Below are 19,138 nucleotides of genomic sequence, written 5' to 3'. Positions count from 1 at the left end.
CAATTTTATAACTCTGTTGGAGAGATTTGTATTAATTAAATAATCACCCTATTCAATGTAAATTGCTATGATAGAGAAGGAACACATTTGTGAGTGTGTGTGTGTGTGTGTGCGTGTGTGTGTGTGTATGTGTGTGTGCGCGCTAATGAGACTATAGAACTCTGAGAGAGGCTAGAGACAGAGAAGACTTCTTTAAGGAAATGATGTTGGAGCTGAGATCCGAGAGATTGAAGGGTAGGAGTTAATTAGAGCAAAGCTCCTCCTAAGTGATGGTGTACCATGCAGCAAGAGAAACTTGAAGGGGAGAAACACATTCAGGAGGGATGACGAAGATAGCCATGGTACAAGTGTCTATTGGACAATAGTGGACATGGCTTTGCCTTTGAGAAAAGCCACCAGGACGACATCTGAGGACATTTCCATTTTGGGATGGGAGGCAGGCCAGGGTGGCACAGTTTGAGGATGTGTGTGGAGGCATGACTGCCCCCGGAGAATGTGGAATGGGAGAAATGAGGAGTGCTAGGGAAGGGCTAGACCAGCATCGTGTTTAAGGGCTGTGTCAAGGAAGAGTCACCTGACAATTGCCCAAAGAAAAGGATCCAAGAGCAAGGAGAGAAACCAGACTGAAAAGAATGTGGAGGGAGAGATTATTTTAGAGAGAAAAGGCAGGTCAAATGAGGACTGATTTGGGTAACTTGTCAGTTACTAATGACCTTGGAAAAGACAATTTCAGTGAACTGATAGCATTGGAAGCCAGATTGGGTTGAAGGGAAATAAAAGTTAAGAAAGCAGAGCATGGAGCATACTTGCATGTCTCTTTTCCAATGGCTTGGCTGTGAAGGGAGAAAGGTGACAATGACCAGAAAATGAGCCAGCAAGGTTTCTGTTGCTTTGTTTTGTATACTTGCTTTCTGATCAGAAGTTGAGTATAAGTTTATATGCCTGAAAAGGAGGGTTGTGGAGAGAGGGACCTGAGACCTCGGGCCTCCTTGACGGCTGAAGGTCAGAGAGGAGATGAGTGAGGATGAGTTCTGGGCACGAGGTGAGGGAAGAATCCTTCACTAGGGGCATCTCACCATCTGAGTCGGGGAGGCGGGGGCGAGGATACGGCCAGATGCCACTGCAGGTGAGGAATATATTAGCCTCCAGCTATTAAGTGCTCAGGTGACAGTCCCCATGCTAAACTGTGTTTCCCCTGTGATCACATCAGTTCTAAGTGTCACACACTCCATGGGGGAGGAAGAGGCCCAGAGAGGTGAAGTGGCTTGCCTAAGGCCACAGAGCTGGTGTGTGGCTGAGCTGGAACTTGAAACCAGAGCTGCCTGACTCCCGTCCAGAGGCATGGGAAGTTGAGAATCTTCTCTCTAAAAGCCTCACCGGTCTCTCTAGAAATCATTGGCTGTGTTACAGGGGAAGTAACAGCCTTGAGCAAGGGTGAGAACTGGGGAGTATGTGGTGTGGGGATGGACAAAGGAATTGCCCAGGACCACAGATTGTACTGTGGTTCACTGGATTGTATGCACTTGCCCGAGGGCCGTGCATTTGCAATTTACTTAGATCTCAGTGTCCTATTGAGCTTAATTTAAGAGCTTACTTAGCTCAGGGATGATAAACTGAGCCAGAACAGACGGGCATTGTTGGCTGAGCTCTCTTTGCCTCCCCCACTTACATGGAGACACGCTGGTTGCCACAGATAGTCTGAGGAGCCTGAGCAGGTCTGAACAGGCCGAAAGGTCTGACTGTCCCCCTTTATCAAATGCTGTCACATATGCCTTCCTGGGATGCAAGGCTCAGGGGCTATAATAACAAGACCCCTCCCGATAACAGAATGCACACTGAAACTAACAACATACACTTGCAATGGTTATTTCCAATTTATTCATACATCTAGAGGACTGCCCTAATGTGGCTGGTACTGGTCCAAGTTTTCCCCCATGTGAATTCCTACTATAACGAGAACACACAAACACAGTGACTAAGGATGATACCAATGATCAGAGCAACAGACTGAGGAATTAATATTCTCCTACCAAAGAGTCAACCATAAGGAAGCATAATTAGATAATTGTGAATAAATGCTAACTTTGCATAAGAAACGAAAAGAATATGAATGTTAAAAAGCCCATAAAATGTTTACAACACCATAAAAGTTAGTCTCAAAAAGGATTTCAACCCACGTCTTTTGAAGACTGAGCCATAATAGTGGGGGTGTGCGTGCGTGCGTGTGTGTGTGTGTGTGTGTGTGTGTGTGTGAAAGGTCAGCGAGGTACCCATGCAGGCAGTATCCACACTATCAGCCTCATCCGGATTCCCAGTAAGCTCTTCTGTATCTCTTGATAAACAGTTATGTGGTAATGAAACTCTTCAAGGTTTTTCCTTTGAGAATAGAGCTAGAATTGCTTCTCACTGCTCTCTAGGCAGAATATTCTGATATTATTATTTATTTTGGTGTCTTGTTCTGAAAATGATTTGAGTTATCTTACAAAATTCATAGTGTATACTAGGACAACATAAATAGATGAGAAAATAAATCCAGGAAAACAAACCTAGTAAAGTGTGCGTGTGTGCGTGTGTGTGTGTGTGTGTGTGTGTGTGTGTGTGAGGGAGAGAGATTTTGATACTGATAAATACTTTTAAAAACAGAAGTTACATATCTTTTAGTTTCTAATTCAACCTAAACCTTCCATAGGGCATCACAATAAAAAAAGTATTTTAATTTGACGAAACATAAACTTCTATCTGTACTAGAAGAAAAGGTGGTGAAGAGCCTCTCTTGAGAAAGAGTGAATGGACAAATAAAGATTTCTCATCCCAGAGAAAAGAAAATATTCGAGGAAGGAAGCCAAAAAAAGAAGTTTCCAAGGAGAGAGCTGGAAAGTAATGCCAGGAGGCAAACACATAAAAAAGATTTAGTGATCTGGCTAATTAAAAATTTAAAAGCTTTATTTGTCAAAAACATCATAAACAACCCACATGTTCTAAGATAGAGGACAGGTTGAAAGAATCTAACTGCATTTGCTATGTAGGTGGGAATCTCCTGAGCCAGGGCCGTCTTTGGCTGAGGGAGGTGAAGTGTCAGTTCAAGGTCACCCAGCCTGGATGTGAGCTGACATCTCTCTGCCCCAGAGCACATGCTACCAGCCCTCATTTCTCATTCTTCTTTCCTGGGGTGTATCTATTCTCTTTTAAACTCTGTTGTTTCCTTTATTACTTCTATAAATTTTGTTTCATTTTTATATTTATTATATTCTTCAGTGATTCTTCAATGATTTTCTTGGTGTTCTGTTAATGTTTATTGAATAAGTAAATGAATATTCTAACTGCTTATTTTTGGTATATAGACTCTGTGTGTGTGTGTGTGTGTGTGTGTGTGTGTGTGTGTGTGTGTGTAGTTCAAAGCAATGTTACATTCTTACTTTATATGTTTTTCAGTATATTCTTTTGGACTTTTGATGGATGAATTAATAGTTTCTGAAAATAATGGTAACTATGTTTCTCCAATTTTGTTAATAAAATTCTTAAAATTTTTTTTACTGTTTATTTAATTTTGAGAGAGAAAGAGAGACAGAGCATGAACGGGAGAGGGGCAGAGAGAAAAGGGAGACACAATGGGAAGCAAGCTTCAGGCTCTGAGCCAGGAGCACAGAGCCTGACATGGGGCTTGAACCCACAAATGGTAAAATCAAGACCTGAGCCGAAGTCAGACATTTAACCGACTGAGACACCCAGGCGCTCCAATAAAGTTCTTTTATATCCTGTGCTTTAATGTCTACATCAGAACTTCCACACTTTGTGAAGTGATATAGGCGATTTCTGATATTTTTGTGTAGTTCATTAATAAGGGTGCTGCTAATGTTTTTAGGCTCATTTTTTTTCTGTTTAAACATGCTGCATTAAAGTGGTTATTCTTTATCATTTTGAGGATTCATTCTTCTATTATTGGTTTTATGATTTTTTTAAATAAGAAAGGTGTCGAATTTTATTGACATCTTTTCAGCAACTCTTCCGGGTTTTTTTCCTGTTTGGTTTTACTGTCCCTTGATGTTAATAATTTCTCACATTCATACTTGATACAAATGCTATATGGTTATAGTAGATAATGCCAATGTAGTGTTTCTTACTTTTGTTTGCATAAAAATCACCTGGAACAAATGTTAAAATGCAGACGCTCTGGTGACAGTGCTGAAGATTTTGATTCAGCAGCTGTAGGGTGAGGCTGAGAATTTAAATCTTTAGAAGTCCCTCCTCTGCCACTAATCATGTGGTTATAAAACCACACAAAAACATACACAAACCAGATTTTGAGAAAGACAGCTTAAATGAACCATTGATTGATATTTATTAGCACTTTTGTTTTTGTTGCAGCAATGGAAGAGGTGAAATTGACCTATGTAACTTTTTTTCATTTGGTTTTCTTTGAAGAAGACTTTGACATATTTTTGTTCTCTGGTTTTGCTTGCTTCATTAAATAAATTGGGTTTTTAAAAAAGATTTTTAAAATGATGTTAACTGTTTTTAAAGCATGGGCATTTTCTGTTACTTGCGTTTAAGAGAATTAATAGGTAAAATAATCTGACCCTGAGGTATTGTTTGTTTGAAGTAATTCTTAGGGAGCTTGATTTTCTGTCTCTGCTATGGTCACAGATCCAACAAAAAATGTTAATTGAGTTCAGAGATGGAAAGGCAGCCTACTTTGGTGAGAATACATTATACAAAAAGCACTCTAGTAGAATGTAGGACTGGAAAATTCATATGGGGCCAGATCATGGAGGGCCTGGAGTAGGCATAAAATGAATAGCTTGCAAAGAATTTCTAGGTCCGTTATCTCATTTCATGTTTATAACAAGCACTGTGAAATGTGTTTTTTCTTTTTCTTCATTTTTATAAATGAGAAGACCTGGTCTAGGAGTCTCAAAGCAAGGCACCAATCAGGAAACCAGATGCAAGCAAGTGTCAGGAAGACAAGACATCTTGAAAACCTAAGTAAAATGTTTCAGAGAATCACGCAGCGTGCTTGAGGGTGGATGAGACAGGCTGCAGCACCACAAGGCGTGCACGGTGCCAGGCCCTCTGGGCCTCCTATTCTGCCAGCCTCGAAGTTTAGTTTGCCATCTCAGATCACCTTTTGATGAATAGTCATTTTGATCCAGTCTTCTGTGGTTGTTTTACACCTCCTTCCCAGAGGTTCATCCAAGTGTTATGAGGTTCAAAGCTTATGCACTGTCATAGGGTGCCTTTAAGTAAACGTACCAAAAATTTTTATTTTTGTAAATTTCACAGAAATATATGACCATGATGACACTTTGCTACCCCTCCTCCCAGGAACCCATGCCAGTGAGAGGCCATTTATTTGAAGTGTCTTTAGCTTCATGATAACACTGTTTCTGACATTGGGTAAGTAAAGTTTAATGGGAAGTTACAAGATGTAGTAGCTTAATTATTGACTGATAAAGTAGGGATCTCATACATCAGTCAGAACATCATATGATATATATATTATGTAATATAATATAATATAATATATAATATATATTTTTTTACCTTACTGCTGCATGAGTAAAAATCATAGAAATATATAGTGTGACTTGTTTAGTAATTCCCAGGGAGACTTCGTAATTTGCCAAATGCCCCTATGCGTAACATGATATCGAACAGGTATGTTAGAAAGGCAAAACATTTCCTTACCTCCCTCACTGCTATGGACTGAATTGTGTCTCCTCAAATTCACAAGTTGAAGCCCTGACTTCCAGTGTGATGGTATTTGGAGATGCAGCCTTTGGGAGGTAATTAGAATTCAATGAGACCATGAGGGTGGGGCCCTTATGATGGGATTCCTGTCCTTACAAAAAAAGACGGGTGCTTGCTCTCCACCTTGTGCGAACACAGCAAGAAGAGATCTCTCACCAAGAGCTGATCTCTGCAGAACTTTGTGGTCTAGCATTTTCCAGCCTCCAGAACTGTGAGAAAAACAAATTGTGTGGGGCACCTGCTAGGTTAACACCCCACCCTCGAGTTTGGAATCTCAGCTCCGGTCCGCGATCTCACAGTTTGTGGGATCCAGCCCAGGGTCGGGTTCCATGCTAATAGCACAGAGCCTGTTTGGGATTCTCTTTCCCTCTATGTCCCTCCCCCACTTGCGTGAGCACACACATGCTCTCTCTGTCAAAAACAAATAAATAAACTTAAAAAAATGCAGAAATTTTGTTGTTTAAACCACTCAGTCTATGGTATTTTGTTATGGCAGCCTGAGAAGGCGAAGACATTCTCTGTGGATTAGACCCTGAAATGAAATGTGCAAAGGTAGCTGAGTAAAATAAAGTAACAGGTGAGACAAACATTTTACAAAATAAAAATATCTTTTCAGTAGTCTAAATCATTTGCACAGTCTGCTGAGGAAGTTCTAGCCTGGATTTTATACTTATAATGTGCATCTGTCATCAGGGTGACGCTCTAATTCTGGAGTGTCCTACACTCTATACAATTACAAAGTCAATTTTCCTTTAAAAATTTACATATAAAGGGCATCTGGGTGGTTCAGTCCGTTGAGCATCAGACTCTTGATTTTCGCTCAGGTCATGATCCCAGGGGCATGGGATTGAGCCTGGCATTGAGCTCCACACTGAGCATGGAGCCTGCTTAAGAGTCTCTCTCTCTCTCTCTCTCTCTCTCTCTCTCTCTCTCTCCTTCTCTCTGTCCCTCTCCCCCATTTGCACTCTCTCTCTCCCTCGAATTTTTATAAAAAATTACATTTACTTTCATTCATTCATTTACTGAGCCATCCACCTGTTGATGTATTCATTTATTCATTCATTTTAGGCTGCAAAGGCAATGAAGTCATTGTCAGAGACTGGCAATCTAGTACAGTCCCATATATCTAGAAAGAAGATACCTCAGAACAGGTGTAGAATATGTGCAGAGAACTGTGAGGTCCAGAGAGGTGAGACATTCCTTTGGTTAGGCTGCAGGAATCCCAGCTCGAGCTCGATCTTGGTGTCTTAATAAGATTTCAATAAGTGGAGATGAATAAAAGGGCAATTCAGAGAGGAGAAAACTAGATTGATAAGGTATAATAGAAGAAAAGTCCAAGTTCTTTAAGGACAATTATATGTAGTTTGGTTTTATTAGAGTCTATAGATGGAAGATAGAGCTGAAAAACTAATTTTAAGCCATATTGAGAATGTTTTTAAATTACAGACTAAGGTTTCTTGGTTTTGTTTTGCAGATAAAAGAGAAGAAATAAAGGATTTTCACAGCTATCAAGTAGTAGTAAGAACAATAATTGAAACAAGCACTTGAGTTTTGATCTACTTTCAAAATGGTGCTGGCGTCTCACTGTTCATCAAGTAGTTGAATAAGCAATATTGGAAGAGAGACATCCAGGCTGTGATCATCCTCATGGTGGTGAAATGAGAGCAGATTAAATCATCAATGAAGGGAACAGGTGAAAACAAGACTAGGGGACTGAGGTTAGAATTATATAAGGTGGAGGAAAAAGAAATTAGGAAGAAGTATTAGGAGAACAAGAATAATACAGTCATGATGCTAAAGAGAGTTTCAAAAGGGGGCATTTTAATCCTGCCTTGCATTACATTTAATATATTTTTTGTGCTTATCTTTTCTTTCAAATTAAATTACACTTATTCTTAGGGCAGATATATTTTTATTTTGACAATGTTCAATACAGTGCCTGATATACTGTTAAGGATATGGTTAGGCATTTAATAATTCTTGCTTATCTACTGGTTTTTACAATATTCAGGTAATTATAAAAATGATCATTGTGAGTCCTTATTAAACTTACAATGGGCAGTTCTGAGTGCTTTACATGGATTATACCTTTAATTGTCACAACAGCCAAATAAGGCAGTTACCAAGTGAGGTAATATTTGTTAGGTAGAGTAATCACCTAAAAGTGTTCATCCTTCAGCCTGAAGAATCTTGAAACTCACTTTTAATTTTTAAACTTTGAAGGAAGTGAAAACGTTTTGTCTCATTTATTAAAAGAGATTAGTCCTCCTTACACATATTTGTACAAAGAATCATGCTGGGTATTTGGAGGGAGGGTGGTAGAGCTGTTATCCACAGGTGTTAAAAGATTTTATTTTTTGAAGCTGATTTATTTATTTGCAGTGGAGAGGTATGGGGAGAAAGAATCCCAAGTAGGCTTCACACTACCAGCATGGAGTCCAGCTCGGGTCTTGAACCTGCGAAATCATGATCTGAGCTGAAACCAAGAGTCCAATGCTTAACTGAATGAGCCACCCAGGCACCCCTAGAAAAGTTTACAAAAAAGAAAAAAGAAGAGAAAAGTTTTATTTTCCTCACCTTCAACATTAACAATTTTCTCCTGTAGGAAGAAAAAAGGCTCATATTTCATTCCCAGCAGGTGTAATAAATTATTTGAAAAATCATAAAGAAACATTAGATTTGAGGTTGCTAGTTAAGGCCTAATTCATGAAAAAAGAAAAAAACAAACCAAGTGTTGGTGAGGATGTAGAGACATTGGAAACTTGTGCACGCTTCATGGGAATGTAAAATGGTGCAGCCCCTGTGAAAAATAGTACAGTGAAACTATTTTTAGTTAAAAAATTAAAAGTTTAACTATTCTATAATTCAGCAATTAGACTTCTGGATATATGCTTACAAGAATTGAGAGAAGGGTCCCGAAGAAATATTTCTACACCCATATTCAGTGCAGTATTATTCATAATAGCCCAAAGGAATAAATAACCCAAGTGTCCATCAGTGATTAAATAGGTAAACAAAATGGGGTATTCACATATCATGGAATAGTATTCAGCCTTAAGAAGAGAAGGGATACTACAACTTACTACAACATGGATAAACCTTGAGGACATTAGGCTAAGTGAAATCATAGTGTCAATCATAGACAGAAAATAGAATGTGGTTGCAAGGGACTACCTGGGAGGCAGCTGGGGGTTTGGGGAGCTTAATGGATGTAGAGTTTCAGTTTTGCAAGATCAGAGTTCTGGAGATGGGCTGCATACAACGTGAATATACTGAACACTAGTGAAGAATACACTTCAAAGTGGGTACCACACTTCAGGAAAAAAAAACAACTTGACCCCCTTAACGTAGATATTCTTATATAAAGTACAAATGTATTCTGTTATTATTATTTCATACACCTTCTGAACAATGCATCCTCATATGCAGAAAGTCCCGTTTATGTGGAGCAGCTGTGGTTGTATGTTATCCTACACCCATGGACTCAAAACTGAGACAATAGAAAACAGGCACGAACAAAAGATAAAATGAAGAAGTGCTTATATCACCACTACTAATAATATGCTTAACTATTCAAATGGGGAACTTTTGGAATGCTTTAATGTAGGTTTCCCGATAAAGAGTCTATTTTTGACTTGAAGAACAATTAATTCTACTATAGGCTTCAGTAGTGATGATAATACTGGGACCTGATTATACTTTATAATGATACCAGATAGGGTAATTTTTCAAATGTTTTATTAGATCTATGAAGGGATCATTGTGTGACCTGCATTTAGAAAATCCACTCTCCAAAGAATTATCTGTGGTTAGGTTATTATTGTTAGGTCAAGTTACGGGTTTGAAATTGACTAATCTTTTTCTGGGGGTGATTGTCATAACTTGTACTGTTTACCATTAATCCCTTCTATAATCTGGCCCTGAGTTATTTTTGTATAAAATCTGAGAAGACCAGCAATATTCATCTCTCATATGTAGATACATAATAGTGGGCCATAGTCTTGCCATTATCTATGGATTAATTCAAATTTGATAGAATTATCTCTCTTCAGAGATAGATTATGAAAGACTTTTAAAAGAACAGATTTCCATACTAACTTTGAACTTAATCAGCTATTTCATAATTATTCCAGGATTGCTACAAGGAATCCCACGGCTTCTTATTATTCATAGCAGCAAGACAAAAATGTATGCAACCTTTCTTCATTTTAGGAGATGGCAAAAGGTCTCAGAGATTACCCTTCACATGTTAATATTTCAGAACTTTATTATTTTGGTGTGGTGGTAAAAAAAAAAGTAGCTTTCAAGATTCTTCTGTATTTTCCCTTTCCTTATTCTCAAAAGCATTTTTCATGTAACTAAAATTCTTTTGGTGCTTCTGGAGTTATTGGAAGAGCTTTCATTTATAATGTTTCACTACAGAAAATATTGAGTTTTTGCTATTTAAAATGGAAGTACAAAAAGAAGTGTTTACTCCAATTACGTTGGTTTTCATCCCTGGAACTGCAGCTAACAAACTGAATTCCAGAAAGTTTTGAGGACATTACTGGTTGGTCACAACAACCATATGGGAGTCATATTTCCTGGCTCACCTTTTTCCTGTCTTGCTTTTATTTTTTATTTGCTAATAATTTATACATACAAAAATGTAAATCTGATATGCAACATAAGCATACTCCCAATACTCCATCAAATTACATTGCTACCTGAAGTAGGTAAAATACTTAAATGCATAGGTATGTATGAATTCAAACAGAAGTATTTCCACATCTTTACTCTTGAGGTGGTTATTACCTAATTCATGAAGACCTGGGAAGATATTTTGTGTTTTCAACTGCACATTACAGTCTGCTTGTATGGCTTTTTCTGTCCCCTACTGTAAACTTATGGAGTCAAGGATAGTCTTTCCCTAGTAGGTGTAATTTGTAAATACTCCACAGGGTATTTTGATGTAAAACTTGAACAAGAACCACTGCACTAGAAATGTATCTGAACAATATGCCCAACAAACGTGGATGCACATGCTCAGTGGCAGGGCTCCTGTGCACTCATGACAGTGGGACTAATTGACCATGGGATTCTCCAGATTAACCTTGACATTCATCTCTAAGAAGTTACCACTTTGGCACAAAAGTGAAATCCTATAAGCAATCCCTGTTCTAAAATGTTCTCTGTATTTGCATTGTGATTATAATCTATAAAGATGTTTGGGGAAATATATTCTCCGTGTTGCTACAAAGACATATCAAGCAATTTCGTGGTATTTTAAGTTCATTTTCTAATTAATGAAAATACTTGAGTTGATGTTTTTTCTCTGCTCCAAAAGTAATTCTCTTTTCATTACCAGTAATTTAGGTTCATACACAGAAAATGTGTTATAGGTCAAATCTTGTAAAATTTGGTAATATTTCCCTTTTAGTCCTTCTACCAGAAGAGAAGGATAGCTCAGTGATTAAACACACAAACCCTCTATTCTGAGGGTTTGAATCCAAGTCTTAGCTCTTCTACTTACTCTGTGACTTTAGGAATGTTTCAGAACCTCTTTGTTGTCTCAGTTTCCCCAATAGTAAATAGGTATATAAGAGTTGTGAGACAAAAATGTATGAGAAACAATTAATACTCTACCAGTGGATGGAAGACCACCAACAATTGTGAATTATTGTTGTTATTAGTAGTACAATTTACAACTATTTTGTGTTTTTGGGGGGGGTGCAAATGAGCAAGGGGCAGAGAGAGAGAATCCCGGGGCAGGGGAGAGAGAGAGAGAGAGAGAGAGAGAGAGAGAGAGAGAGAGAGAGAGAGAAGCAAGGCTCACCTGATGAGGGACTCAAACTCATATACTGTGAGATCATGACCTGAGCTGAAGTCAGATGCTTAATGACAATGACTAAGCCCCCCAGGCGCCCTACAACTATTGTTTTATACCACCTTGCTTCAAAGTTATCTTTTCCTGGCAGTAGAAACATCGCAAAATTTTTGTTTGTTTTATATGTAGTCTTGTAAGCACTTTGGGAGTTTTTTTTATTGCTATTTAAATATATGTTAAGCTATGACTAAAATATGGATATTATTTGGTTCTCAAACCTAGAATATCTCTGGATGATTTTACTTTCATTCACCCATTTGTCCTTATCCATCCATCCATTTATCCATCCATCCAAAAATTTTTGACAAGTGCTTTCCACATGTCCTGCACTGGTGAAATAAAGATAAACAAAGTACTAATCTGCCTTTAATGATCTCCCATTCTCTGATGGGAGAAACAGACAGGTGAATAGGCAATTATAATACAGAGTTTTAAGTACCATGAGATGATTGTGCTTGGGACAATGTAAAGGGGGCATGCAGGATGTGTCAGTGCCTTGAAGGTCAAAGAAGACATTTAGTTTTTCTAGTAATGATCAATTTATTTAAAAGGTATTGTTTTTTTAGTTGACTGCAGCCCCAAATTACTTTAGATAAATGCATTCATAGCATTATAGAAAACACTTAGGGCAAACCTGGCTTCTTTCAAAGTTGGAAGAGAAAAACTTCTTTTTCAATCTCATGGCTATTTTACTTTAGGGAGCAGAACACACAGATTATGGCCATTTTGCTGCCTCTCAGTCCTTTTTGGAAAAGGCTGTTGGTGTATTTTATGTAGCCGAGTTGAATAAATCCCAGTACTTACCACCGTAATTTATTGCATGTGAAGCTGGCTTGTCCCCCAGATCACAATAGAAATGCACTAGGGAAAGCTTCCATCCCATTTTTATATCTCAGAAATAAATCACCTTTTCTGTACAAAACACATACACAGATGTAAAATTTAGTCTAAGCATTAATAATTATTTTAAGTCCTGTAAATCCTAGGTTACTTTATAGTGTGGCTATAGAAATCTTTTTTAAAGGCTTTTATTCTTATCTAGTAAAATGGGTCATTAATTATATAGAGTCTTTATAGTTTTGAATTTAGAAATCTTTGTGTTTCTATAAAGTTAGTTCGCTTGCCAATACAAAATGTTAAGATATCTATGCTTTGATGTTTCCTTTAATCAATGTCCTTGGAAACAAGAAATCATAACTATCTTATCACTGCGATTTTACAGGATACTCAGTGTATCACTGAATTGGTAACAAATTCAGTGTAAAAGAAGAAAGAATGAACACACTACAAAACTCTTGAATATCATTGCTCCTGGAACATGTAGCTATGAAATTAAACTTAGGACTGACACAGATGTTGCCATGGGCACAGGCAAACGCCTGCTGCATACACTAATAACAAGCTCGCCAACTTCATTCTTGGTTGTTAATTGTTTTCTTTTAAACTCCTTTTTAAGAACCACTCTTGGACCACTTTTAAAAAATGAGGAACTGGGCCAAACACTGATTCCTTGGTTATGAACTAGAAATCAGGAGACCAAATCAGGAGTGTAATCACTGAAACACACAAACACAGTTGTTTGGATAGGATGAATCATTTGGTGTGGAAGGGTCAAAATTCCTGAATTGTTTTTGAAGGCCACCAATTAAGCCTTCTAGAGAAAGCTTTTCCCAAATCCTCCATGACAGTAATTCAGTCTTGATGAAACAAAAACTGAAAGCAGAAGTCTATGTGCTCTATCTAGAGTACAAAGGAACCCAGTTTGAAGAACTGGGAGGGATTCTTTAGAAAAAAGACTTTCTCAGTAATACCCTTCCAATGAGAAATGGATGAAGATGAAACACTATTTCCATTGTTGCAAACTTAGAAATTGCTTCCTGTTAATTGAATTAGAATTCAATTAGAATTCTAGAATGAGAATTTTCAAATTGCTTGTTTCTTAAGAAGTGCTTAGAATTGCCTGGAACCTTGTTTTATTTCTCAGATTTATCACCTTAATCATATGTGACATTGAGATCATTCAGCCAATCCCCTACATCCAGTAAAGAAATTGTAAAGTCACCTGAAAAATGTTGAAATAGTAAACATGGCATCAGTTTCTTAATTCCTGTTTAGCACAATAGATATAAAATATTCTTTATCTACTATTATTAATGTAGCATTGGCTGGAGTTCAAATACTGAATGTTGTAGCATCTTCCATGTTTCTCCTCCAGACAGCTATGCTCAATAGAGTTTTTGTATTTTGTTGATACTGATATTTATTTTTCCTTCTTTCCCAGGACAATAATCAGATATTTATCATTTACCACAAATCTAAAGAAATCCATCTTCTCACATGGAGGTCACTGGAATGGCCATGGGCATTGAGAGTCTTATTAGAGAAAAGTTGAGTTGAAAATACATTTTGATTGGCTTCAGTGGGATATACTTAGATTGGCTCAAAGTCTCATCTGTCTGTAATTAATCTAGTACTGGGAATAAGTGGTAGTAATATTCTTACTGCCTAATATGCTGATACCCTACAGTAGAAGTATTTGGATAATAATGGAGAAGAAGCAAAAGAAGTTTGTCTGGCAACTTATTCCAATCATATAGCTCATATATATGACATTTATTAGGAGCTTTGTACCAAATTTAATGACAATTATAAGAATTTACATTGAAATTACCCAAAACAAATTTGAAGCTAAAATAATTTCTAAATTATCAATAATAAAAAATAAATGCTCATTCTTCAAGCTAGAGGAAAAACCAAATGATCACTTTTTAAAAAGTCATTGTTGTATGAGGAGATGCTCAAAGAGCACTCGGCCTCCAAATGTAGGAAATAAAAACACTAAAGAGGTGTATCAGGGCATTTATTAGTAAAATGTTGTGCTATTTCTTTGATAATGTCCATATATTTTAAAGATATAACTTTTGTGTGATTTTTTTCTTTAAATATTGTTTACCTTATGTCTAATTGTGTATTCTTTTTCTTTTGTCATGAAAGTTAACTTTTTAATGAAACAAATCTACACATTGAAAATCAAAATTAAAAAATGAAGACTTTCTTCAGTAGCAGTGAAATTCTCCTTTTTTTGCTTGTCTCCTCGATACTTAGCTCACCTTTTATTTTTATAAATCTTTTTTAAAATACTGCTTTTTGTGGTCTTGTAAGCATGTAAAAACACATTCATGCAGAGGTCTCCTGCCCTTGTATTCTTTTTCTTAAGGAAGGGCATCAAAATCATCTGTAAGTACTGCTAATAATTCTTACAGTATCTAGAAATTCAGTTTGCAGTGAGTGGAATATATGGCCTTATTTTTTAGCATTTCATCCTTTATTACATTCTATCAGAAAACTAGACTTTCAGCTCCTCAGAAATCAATCTAACTGTTTGTTAGTAAATATGTTAAGAAGAGAAGTTACAGAGTCTTCCAAATACGTTCCCTCCAAATTTTCCCTCTCAATAAGCAAAGAACCAGGATTCTTTTTCTCTGAAGTTGATCTGGGATTTTAGAAATACCACTTCTAGCAGAACTAACATATTTCTGATAGAGATTGTGATTGGAAAGAGTTTTGTGCTAAAAAGAAAAAGATTCTTAAACCTTGAGTATTTGTAGTCCCCAGTCATTCACTATAACTTGGTAAGTAGCCACAGTGTAGGCTGGACTTTTGAAATTTGCCTGGTGGCCTCTATGATGACAGGTTGCAGGAGATTTTTTAAGTATATGACGTGACATTCAGAGAACAAGAATAATAGTGACAGATTGAATTATTTTGTAGGGATAAAATGGATTGGTGAATGTTGAATTAAAGAAAAACCAACCTAACCTATTCTCCACAAACCAAAGTCCTCTTGAGCTTCAATCCCTCTCTGCATAGTTAGAAATCATGCTCAACTTGGGATCTTAGAAGGCACAATAAGCGCCATGTTTCATCAACATAAATAATTAACTGGAGAAGGATGTGCAATATTCATAGTGGGAAATTATTAGATTGCAAAAGAAGACAAAATATCTAAAAATTGAAGAAAACAAATCATTCAGATTATGGCATTTCCTTTGTGTATATGATTAATTAAAAAAACAAAACCCAATTCCTTTCGAGCCCATGACAAATGGTGGGTGTGCTAGCGTGGCACAACTGGGCTGGATTTGACGCGGGTTTGGAACAATAAGAGATTCAATGGCTCTGGTGTGTTCCGCCAGGAGGTAGGCACCGGAGTAGGAAAAGTGAGAGTCATGTTTTGCTTTTTTACTTTAAGACCACTCCAATAATAAGGCAGCTGTGATTTTGGGAGTCAGAGCAATCGTTCAGTTTACTGTGTTCAGTTAAATGTCACAACCTGCAAGTGATTTATTTATATTATTGGAGGTTTTCACTTTTGTGGGTAGGGATTATGGTGATGGGTTCTAGAAAATCTATTGAATAAATAAATATTTCCTGGCAGATGTTGCTTTTCTGTCCCTGGCTGATAGTAATTGTAAAGCACAGAGCCTAGGGGTCACTGCTAGTGATATTAATTAATGTCATAAAGCTTTGTCTGAGAGTGTCCATGAGATGATAAACAAGCGCTATTTCCACAGCACAAAGTGGCCCCAAACGGGTCAGAAGACCAACACTTCCATGATATCATTTCTTTCGTCAGATACATGGCTTCTGTTCCCAGATGTTCTTAGTCGTACGAGGGGAAAAAAGTGGGATTTTTTTTTCCTCTGGCCATCAAAACCTGTTTGGCAGGAAACCCTGAGAGCTTTAGTCCTTCAGAAAGCAAAAGAAGGATTACTTTCAAATCCAGAAGCCTCATTAAGATTTCTGAGGAAATGAAAAAGTGGTTTGACCGAGGCAGAGCTAAGGCTGCCGCGTGTAGAGTTTTAGTGGTAGCCAGCCTGCTCACCTTGCTGATGAGGTGAGTTCAGGGGGAGCTATAAAAGGCCACATTGTTCATGTGTGGCCCCCGGAACAATGAGGTACAAATTAGCTGTGTCCAATCACTCAGGAAAGCTTATCATTGTCATCAGGCTCTCTGACATTACCTCCCGTGCCCGCTTTCCTTGTAGCTCAGAAAGTAAAATAGAATTGAGGCAAAGGAAGAGAAGTTCAGGGATCTGATGCCAATTTCTCAAAAGGAAAAAAGAGATATTTTTTAACAGGAAAAAAGATTGTAGTTTAAAATCATATTTGCAGTGTTTGCAATTATACTTTAAAGTCTTTAAAAGTGGAATACTTTAATTCATCTTAAATACCTAGGAATTTGTATACAAGCTATTTCTTAATCACAATACTTTCTTCTTCCTTTGTTATTATGGTTAAATATAAGTCACGATAGAGTCTACAACCTTCAATTAAACATGATATTCCAGCCCAAATGGAATTTACAATATATAGTATATGTGACAACCTGTGGGAAAATCTGGGTATTACTGAAAGTGGTATTTAATTCTTGGGATCTGTGATGCTATTTTATACACTGGGTCTGCAGCTTAGTAGGGTAACAACTCATGCATTGGAACTACCAGGGGAGTTGCCCAGAATAGAATTTTGGGGCTAAGTTTTACTATTGTATTTCCAAAAAGTATCTCGTATCTTTAAGGTAACCCTAAAGCTCGAAGGTTGTAATTTGTGAATGAAATTTTAAAAATTCAATAGTAAGGACTGAGATTAGACAACTATATAAATAACTGTCTTAGCTGATAAACTATAAGTGAGTACTGAAGACTTTTGAAGACATCCCAGTTCTATTCATAGCAATCATTCATTCATGTAATTATTCATTCATCAAACATACCTAAAGCCCCTAGTCTGTTTGATGCATTTGGATAGGCGTCTCATAAAAAACACTTGTATTATCTTTTCTAAAGTTCTAGTGTATCAACAGCAATTTTAACCCGATCTACAGAAATACTGAGTGAGTTAACACAAACTGGAAAGTTACTAAGCAGGCTAGAAGTAGTAAGAGCGTGAATAAGAATTTACCAGTATATTCCCAAGCCTGTCTACAAGAGGAGGAGTTTCTGCCTTCCAGTGCAATTATTCAGCCCACTTAGCCATCAAAATAATGATAGTAACCACAAGTTAACATTTAGTATAAGCTGTGTGTTAAATGTTTTATGTGCATTAGTTTATTTAATCTAATGAGTCTTGCAAAGTTACCATCCTTGCTTTTTGAGTGAGGAAATTGAGGCTTAAAAGCTTAATTAATTTGTTCAAGAGTAGGCAAATAAAGTTTTGAACCAGAATGTGAATCTAATTCTTTTTGTAGTCAAAGCCTATGACCTCCATACAGAATGGAAAAATATATATACATTAAGATAGCTTGATGATGTGAGCAATTAACCATTCCTTAACTCTGTTCCGAGTTTAGCCAACATCCTCTTCTGATTTAGTTAGAACTTCCATTAAATATTTTCCTTGTGGGAAGAAAATATCCCATCAGAAATTTTGAATGGGTGATGCTCACAAACATTGTGTATTTCAAAAATTATAATTGAACAATTGCATTGTGACTTATACTTCCTCCTCTTGTGAATTTAATTAATGAGAGTTGGCCTCTCCAATATAGGCATCACTTCTGAAAATATGTAAAAATATACATATATATATTTGGCTTATAGAATTCAGGACCAGATCATAGACCAAGATATTCATGGTATCTAAGCAGAATCCTTACCTTATCATTATTTATGGTCTCAGAAATAATGCAATAGTTGTGTTTTTTTAAATAATAAAAAATTTACAGAAAAGTTTCAAGTACAGTACAAAGAAAGTTTTCTCCTTAACCTTTTTCTTTTTCTTAAAGTAGAGATCATTTATTAAGTAGCAGCCACAGAGTAAGGGCTTTCTAGCCTCTTACATTTTATCTTCATAAGGTCACATATGGTGATGCAGTAATAGTGCCTTTTCTTATGATTCGGGGTCTGGAGTTATTATTGTATGACAGTGTTTAGCTTGGCATGGTTTATTTCTCTTTTCAGTATTTGTGAACTTAGCAATTAATAAATCAGAACTTCAGAATACTTTTTGAAGGACAAGTCAATCAACATTAAATATTAGTCTGGGTCCTTTCCTGACCCAGTGAGCCATGTGCTTTAGTCTTGTCACAAGTATCCCTGGGGCTCTAAAGGTTTTCATCAATTATATTTAAATTGTCTGAGGTGTTCTGGAGCATTTCGCGTGTTGAAAACTTGTGTCAGGATAACTGTAGTCTTAATTCTCATATTTAGGTAGGAGGTGGTTGCTGAGAAGGTAATGCTTTCTGAGCCACACTGCAGACCTACTGGATAAGAGTTGGGGAGGGGAGGCCAAGGAATCTGCAGATTCTACCTGGGTTTCTGTGGCCAAAGTTGGTGTAATACCTGGTGGGGAAAATGATGTTTTTTGTTTTTTTTTTTGTTTTTTTTTTTGAGATAGCCAGTTCAGGGGCTTTCATATACTCATTTATTTGTGCTTGTAGATATATATCTTTAGTTCTGTGCAATCTTCATGTTTTTCAACACTGCACACTAGTAAATTTTTGTGTTAAGTTGATCTTTGTTT

Source organism: Suricata suricatta, chromosome 14, assembly GCF_006229205.1.
Source record: "Suricata suricatta isolate VVHF042 chromosome 14, meerkat_22Aug2017_6uvM2_HiC, whole genome shotgun sequence".
In the NCBI taxonomy this organism is placed as follows: Eukaryota; Metazoa; Chordata; class Mammalia; order Carnivora; family Herpestidae; genus Suricata; species Suricata suricatta.
The sequence above is the reverse complement of the archived record's forward strand: the minus strand, read 5'-3'. Positions refer to the sequence as shown.